The sequence below is a fragment of the Sturnira hondurensis genome, unplaced genomic scaffold, assembly GCF_014824575.4.
Source record: "Sturnira hondurensis isolate 20B ecotype Veracruz unplaced genomic scaffold, ASM1482457v3 Scaffold0006413, whole genome shotgun sequence".
In the NCBI taxonomy this organism is placed as follows: Eukaryota; Metazoa; Chordata; class Mammalia; order Chiroptera; family Phyllostomidae; genus Sturnira; species Sturnira hondurensis.
In genome coordinates, this window is record NW_028079044.1 from 51,406,014 (window position 1) to 51,413,284 (window position 7,271).

A 7,271-nucleotide genomic window follows, 5' to 3' on the forward strand; every position below is an offset into this window, starting at 1 on the left:
GCGGTCATAAAAAATAAGAGATGCTACACACACTCAATTAGAGGAAGCTGTTATTAGCAGAGAGTGCTTCTCAGCATGCCTTCCATCCCGGCAGCGTCCTGCACCCGCGTGTAACCCAGCTCGGAGACTTCTATGGGGGGCACAAGCCCACACAACTGGGCCGGGGGTGCGGGGCGTGGGGGGAGGGCAGCTTCCCTCCAAGGAGCCAGCCGCCTGGGGCTACACCGGTTGCCAAGCCCCTTGTCACAGTTCCTGTTTGTTATCCTCTGCAAGTCTGCAAAGGGCCTTGCTCCCCCAGAGCCCGGGGAACCGGGGCATCAAAGAGGCTGGCCCCAACCTCCTTTCCCAGGTGCACATCCACCCCGGCCTTGGGACCTCCTTCTCCAGCCCAGACAGTGTCCCTCTCTCCCCGGAGCCCCAGCGTTTTCTTTTCCTGACTCTGACACCTGCATCTGCGCCCTCACCTCCGGGACGGTGACTTTGCCTTGCCAGGCAGGCTCCTTCTCATCCCTCAGAACCCAGCCCGCGCACCTTCCCTCTGTGAAGCCCTCCCTGTCTCCCTGGGCAGGGCGTGGGTCCCTGTCTTTTCTAGACTCCCACGGGACCCCTGGTTTCCATCCCCCCAGAAGTGGCATTCAGATCTTCCCACGTGTTGATCCGTATTTCCCAGGGGGCTCCTCAGATGCAGGCAGTATGTCTCCGGGCTCTTCCTCCCTGCCTGGAACGGCGAGCGGCACGGAGCACGTCAGAGCAACAGAGAGAACTGAATTGGTGTGTCAGGTGTCTGAACTCTGCTTGACACCAATAATACACTCACTTTATGGTAAGAAGGCGTTCTCCTTCATTTGTCCAAAATGAAAAACCGTTAAACAATCTCACAGCACCTACATCCTGTGAACAGAGCAAGCCTGTGGATTAGCGCAGAGGCCACTGTGTCGGCCTCGTCGCCAAGGGTGTTTTTTTTCTCCCAAGAAATCACCCCTGTTGCTCCCTGAGCCCCGTGGTTCTGCAGACACGAGCGTGCGAGGGTTGAGGTGCACCAGGGATGGGGGGCCCGGCGAGGTGGGTTCTGTGGGATGAGCTTCCTTCCCAGGGGGGCAGTCCCCAATGCGCCCAGCACAGTGGGGCAGGTGGGCTCGGCCACCACAAGATGGGGCTCCTGGCTCATCTCCAAAGGGGGCCCAAGGCAATCCCCTCCTCTCCCCTCTCCACCTGAACATCCCTCCGGGCCAACCACCACCTGGCGAGGTGAATGAGCTTGCTCCCTGGCTTATTCACTCATCCATCCCCACATTTGCTTCCTCATTCATCATCCCTGAATGAGGAACATCTCTCTCTCGCCTCTCTCATCGTTTTTTGTCTGCTCGCTCACCCGTCCACCCGTGCGGTCACGCATTTCTGCATTTCCTCCCTCTCACACTCGCCCCTAACCCCCTATACTTCCACACAAATGCACACTTGTGCCACCAGCGCTGTGCCCACCCACCTCCCTTCCCCGGCTGCACCAGACCCATTGAGAAGGAGCTAGACAAGGAATCGCTTCTGCCCCTGGGACCACATGGGAGGGGAGCCGTCCAAAGGAGAAACAAATACATTAAAAATAGGGTGGCAGATTCTCCTCTTTCCCCCGAGGACTCCAGGAGTCCTTCTGTGAAAGCGCAGCCCTAGCAGGCAACCCCGACACGGAGCACGGGACGGAGCAGAGGAGAGAGCAGAGGACAGAAGCGTCGAGTGGTGTAGAGTGGAGGAGCTCTCCTCGTCCGGCCGTTCGTCCTTGGACAGGTCCTACAACCTCGTACTTGCAGGGACCACTGAATGCCTCTAAGGTGTTGCAGAATTCGGGGGGGGGGGGTGCCGGTATGAACATGCGGTGCCAGGGTCTGAAATCTGATATGAATTCGATGCATGTTGAGTGGTCAGTAGCACGCGGCGCCAGCGCTCTCCCTCACCCAGGACGCACCACGGGCACCTTGGCACCGGGCCGTGCTTCCCCTCCTTTCCCTGAGCACACCCGCATGTAGCAGCATGTGTTCACGCACAACCAGACCCCGGAGGAAGAGCTACCGTGAAATGACCAACCAAAATGCCAGGGGTTATTGAAATCTCTAGTTACATGGAGGACAGCTACTGAGTCACCCAAGGAGGGAGCGACCCAGGGGGCCGTGGCACTTTCCTTCTCGCTGTAGGGGCAGGCTGGTGCGGCTGAGGGGGATGCTGGGACCTGTGCAGTCTTGGGGCCATCATAGAGAGTGACCTACCAGGAGATGAGGACACCAGACCTGCTCCCGGGGCCCTTGGCTGACGCTCCTCACAGTTTCCAAGTGGAAGGGCTCGGCACAGAGAAGCACTGAGAAGAGCTAGAACCCACACAGCTAGAAACAGAAGGGCCGCCTCCACACCTGACCCTGACCTGTACTGACCCACACAGCCCAGGCCCTGGATGCAGGCCCCAGGCTCAGCAGGGCCACCTGGTCACCAGGCAGAGCCCTCCCCAGGATGGAGCTGTCATGGGGAGAGGCAGCACCTGGCACTCACACCCCATGGGGGTCCCTGAGCTGGGCACCATGCAGACCCGGAGGATGTACCCGACCCTGAGACTTTAGTCACTTACTGGGACTTAAATCCAGTCTCGTTCCCTCCAACTCTGTGCGTCCGGCACGGGGTCACCACCGTTCTGAACTGACGCTGCCCCACAAAGATCCGTGCGGCTGCTACTGTGTCCTGCCTGCACTTGGTAGACAGCGGCAGTTCCCATGAAAGTAAGGCAACGCCCGTGAACTTGAGGAACCCAATGCCTCATGGCACAAACAGACAAAGCCATAGCAGATTATGGCAGGGGGTGGTATAGCACCGTCGGCAGCACGGGGCGCTGGGGGCACAGTGGGTCCAAAGTCTAGACGCTGGGAAAAGCTGTGCTGACCTGCCCGCAGCGGCTCAGGAACGAGGGTCGGGCTGCTGTGAGGGGTTTCTCTGGGGGCCTCATTCTGTCCATTGCTGAAGACCAGTGGGGGCCGTCACACCCTGCCCTGGGGACTCACAGCAACATCCGACCAGGCAGAAGAAAGCACTTATAATACATCAGCCTTGCAGTGACGGAGCACTTCCTAGGACCCAGACGCCATGCTGGACGGACCTGGTTCAGTCTGCAGCCTTCTGTCCCTCAGTTGTTCGCAGCCCGGGTTTGATGCGTGTGTGTGTGTGTGTGTGTGCGTGTGTGTGTGTGTGTATACGAAGCTGTGAAAGGGCGTTTGCCAGGATGCACCTGCTGGCTGAGTTGCGGGCATGACAGCTCAGGGGGACGGCCCATGTTGTCACGTGTACCAGTGTGCTTTTGTTACTTGGACCACTTAAAACATTCTAATGAGAAATATTTTTTTAAAGAAAAAGAGATTTCAAATGGTATGTTTGCCTTTCTGTATAAATTCCACTCATTTACCCTAAGCACACACCTAAAGAAGTTGGGAATTTTGGTCGAGGTCATGGCCTTGGCCTCAGACGCTGGTTCGAACCCCAGCAATGGGACTGCACGTCCATAAGCCTCCATTTGCCCATCTGTGGGGGGATCGGGGTGGGGGGGCAGCACAGCCAGCTCACAGCAGAGAATGGCGTCTGTGGGAGGGCCCAGCACACAGCCCGGAGCTGACTGGCGCTGGGGGGAGATAAGGCCCCCTCATCCATGCCGGGGGGCATCGCGCATTTCCAGCTCACCAGAGCGTGGGCTTCCTCGACTGGGTAGTTACACATCTTGGGCAGCCTGGCATGTGTCCCACTCCTGAGTCAGGGATTGGCTGAAAAACCCGGAGAGACCCGCCCACCCTGAAACAGTCCCCGCGTGCCTGCCTCCTGCTCCGCTTGTCCTTGGTGGGCCTGCCATTGATAACGATGCCCTCCTCTGAGGGGAGCTTCCCCGGCTCCAGGGAAAAGGCCTTTGCCAACACGTGCTTTTTTCCCCAGGTGTGACTTGGAACCCTCCCTCCTCGTGTCCCCTGTCCCTGTCCTCAGGTAACCCGCCCACTCTCCGATTTTCCCTTCCTTGTTTCTGCAGCAGCAATTTGGATGACACCCTGTCCACGCTCCTGGACACAGTGACCTCACAGCCTGGGCTGGCCTGCCTGAGCCCCGTCCGCTGCTCAGCGCCAAACGAGGGGAGCGGGCGAGGCCAGCAGAACCCGGGCGCCGCAGAGGAAGCCCTTCCCAGGGCAGGATCTCAGGCTGAGAGAGGGCCCTCCACTCTGCCCTGGCCCAAGCAGCCAGGGTTCAGATCAGCCCTCCATCAGCCCCGGGAGATGGCCAGCCAAGCCCTGCCAGTGGGAGGCCCTGGCACTGGCCTGGAATCCCGTGCCCAGCAGCATTTCCCCAACTAGTTCTCCTGCTTCCACCCTCTGGGGACCGGAGGACAGAGCAGCTGCCTCTTGGTCATGGAAGCCCTCCAGGCCACTGTGGCCACATGTCTTCCTCCCTCCCCACGGGGGGACGTCTGCTATGGGGGCACTGACCTTTCCCCATGAACTACGGCTCCCCTCTCTGCAGCCCACGTGCGGGAGAACCAGAGGAAGGGAGGGAACCCAGATTACCCAGTCCCAGGGAGACCCTGCGGTTCCCATGGACGCCCCTGGAGGGCAGAGGGCACACGCCTGGCTAGAGTGGGCGGCTGCTCAGGCGGCCTCCCAGGAAATCAAGGGAAAGTCCCCATCTGCTTGTTTTCTGAGAAGCGAAGGTTGAGATTTGTACAGGAACCCTCCTGCACCCCCTACGTCAGCAGGCCCTTAAAATAAAGTCAGAGTCGCCCATGAGGCTTAACCCCTGCCTGTGGCTGGGCCAGCGGACAGGCCTCCTACTCCGTCATCTTGTGGGGGTGCAAAAACTTTTGGGAAGCTGATGAAACTTTGAAGACACCCTGGAAAAACCAGGTACAAGCTGATTTCTTCTCCAAACATTTCCAAAGGCCTGTGGGTTCCCTGGAGCCATTCCTGGACCCCCACTAAAGGACACCCTTTTCCCTTCCAGCCTCTGGCCTTATGTGAAGGCCCAGCAACAAGGCGACAATTTCCCAAAGTCACACAGTAGGCCCCTGAGCCGCAGAGCAACAAAAAGAGCCAGGATAGCGGGGGAGGGGCATGCTTTCTCCCTCAGGAACACCGTGCTGGCCCCTCCCCAGGCCTGGGAAGCAGGAGCAAACTAAGGCCAGTCTCACACTGACCGGGTACCGGGTATCTCACTTTGTCCTGTCCAGCGCCTCCCCTGGGCAGAGGAGGAACTGAGGCTCACGACGGGACACAGACTTCTAGCTCCCGGTGTAGGGACAGAGTGACAGGGTGGGGGAGAAGACAAACAGCGGTCTCCACCCTTCGCCTGCCCTCCCGCACCTCTGGGCAGCACACCTGTCAGCCAGCCTCTCACCACATGCAAGCCCGGGGATTCTGAACAGCTGGCCTGGAATTTTGGATAGAACAGCTCCGTGAACTCCCTAGAAGGGGCCTGGAGACGTGGCCCTCACAGGCAGCGGTCTGGCTGTGTAGGGTTCTGCCAGGTGGACACGGTCAGGAGGGGTGGACAGACTGGGGGCTGGACTGAGCTGTGTAGGGACAGAGGTGCTGGCCTGAGGTCCTGGAAGGTGACAGGTGTGAAGTTCTGGGGAGGGGACACCGGCAGAGAGCTCCGGGACAGCGGAGGGCTGCCTCCTCCCGGGGATGCCTGGTCAGCGTGTCCCTGTCATCTCTGAGTCTGTCAGCTTCCTCAGGGACAAGTGAGGTCCTGTTTCCCCACCTACGCTTTATAACCTGGACATGAACATGAACTGCTACCGAGGACAATGTGCAGAAGAAAGGACCAGAACATGTCCCTGGGCTGGAGAAAATGAAAGTGGGAATACAGTGCTGGACAGGAAGAGATCTAAATTTAGACCCAAACGGTGGGGTTCCTTTTGACAATAAATGCGAAACTGAAGAGAGAGGACCCCCCACCCCCGCCAGCACTCCCTCTGCCTCCCATTTTTCTAGCTCTTACTCCAAAGCTCGTAATGAAAAGTTGAAACAGGCCGGGCAGTCTCGGCAACTTTGAAAGCAGCGGCTCCGAAGGAAGCCCGCATCTGGCACCCGGCAGTCTCCCCGCACCCTGCCCGCCTCCCGGGATGCACCGCGGGCATCACACAGGCGGTTCTCAGGACCTCGTTCCACTTGACTCTGAGGTCTGGGCAAATCACAGAGCCCTCCACTCAGGGCCCGGCTCACTTCCTGACAAGCTTGGGCTCCAGAAGGGAATAGCTCAGTTTGCAAAGGGTACACTCCCTCCCTCACGCACCCCCGGCTCTGCCCGCCTGTCCCCAGAGAGGGTGGGGGCCCGAGACTCCCCACTGACCACCAGCAGCCCCAGCAGAGACAGCCAGCCTTACCTGGTAGGGGCGCCGGCTGGGGCTCCAGTCCAGGTGGGTCTCTGGAAGCAGTGAGTCCTGGAGAAGATGCAGCCCTGGGCCCCCTCCTGGGGTCACCTGCCAGCAGCCACACTGGCCCTGCCCCCCCGCCAGTCTGGCAAACTTACTCTCTAGACCAGACTTGTAATAAGCCTGGGGGTTTCCTCCAGGCCAGAGGTCATGCGACAGAACCAGTTTCAAAGCAAGGAACTAAATGAATATAGCAAGAAGTTAAGGCTCAGAACTTAGACAATAAAGTAGGAAGTGTGGGAGAAACAGAAGAATGGGGAAAGGGGGGACACTTTCTCAGGGAGAAAGGCAGCAGAGGCAGCTGCTGGATCCCCCCCAGGGGCAAAGTGGCCGGAGTGGTGGGATCCCCAGCCCAGAGCTGTGGTGGGAGGAGCCAGTGGTGGGCAGGCTCCGAGGAGGGCGGGGGTGGGGCCGGGCCAGCCGGGAAGGGGCGGTGGATCCCCTAGGGAGATCTGTTCCCTCAGGGCAGAGAGGCAGGGGAGGTCCCCAGAAGAAAAGCAGGGTGGCAGGGACTGTGCTGGATTCCGGGCAGCCGAGCGGCGTCCCTAGGAAGCCCAGGACACAGACCGACAACTCTGTCCAATTATAGACTTCCCAGGATATTTCGGGGCCCTTTACCACCGGGTCTGAAATAGCCCCGTCCTAGGCAGCAACTGTGGCCAGTCTGGACAGCTTGGCGGGCAGGGGGAGGAAGGCAGGGGCAGCTTCGCTTGTCCTGCTCACAGAGTCCCACTCCAGACGTAGCCCCCACCTGCCTCTCTGCTCCCGCCCCACCCGGGGGAGGGTGGGTTGAGCCCCTCCGATTTAGTGAGCCCTGGGAAGCCTCAGAGAG

General features: G+C 59.6%; 1 protein-coding gene across 1 annotated transcript in view; it reads right to left on the minus strand.

Moving 5' to 3' along the window:
- Window positions 1–6,760, minus strand: part of COL22A1 (collagen type XXII alpha 1 chain) — a 176,173-nt gene extending 169,413 nt beyond the window's left edge. The window contains exon 1 of the mRNA XM_037048599.1: window positions 6,392–6,760. The gene's annotated coding sequence lies outside the window, so the exon portion shown is untranslated. The remainder of the gene's footprint in view (window positions 1–6,391) is intronic.
- Window positions 6,761–7,271: the final 511 nt, after the last annotated feature.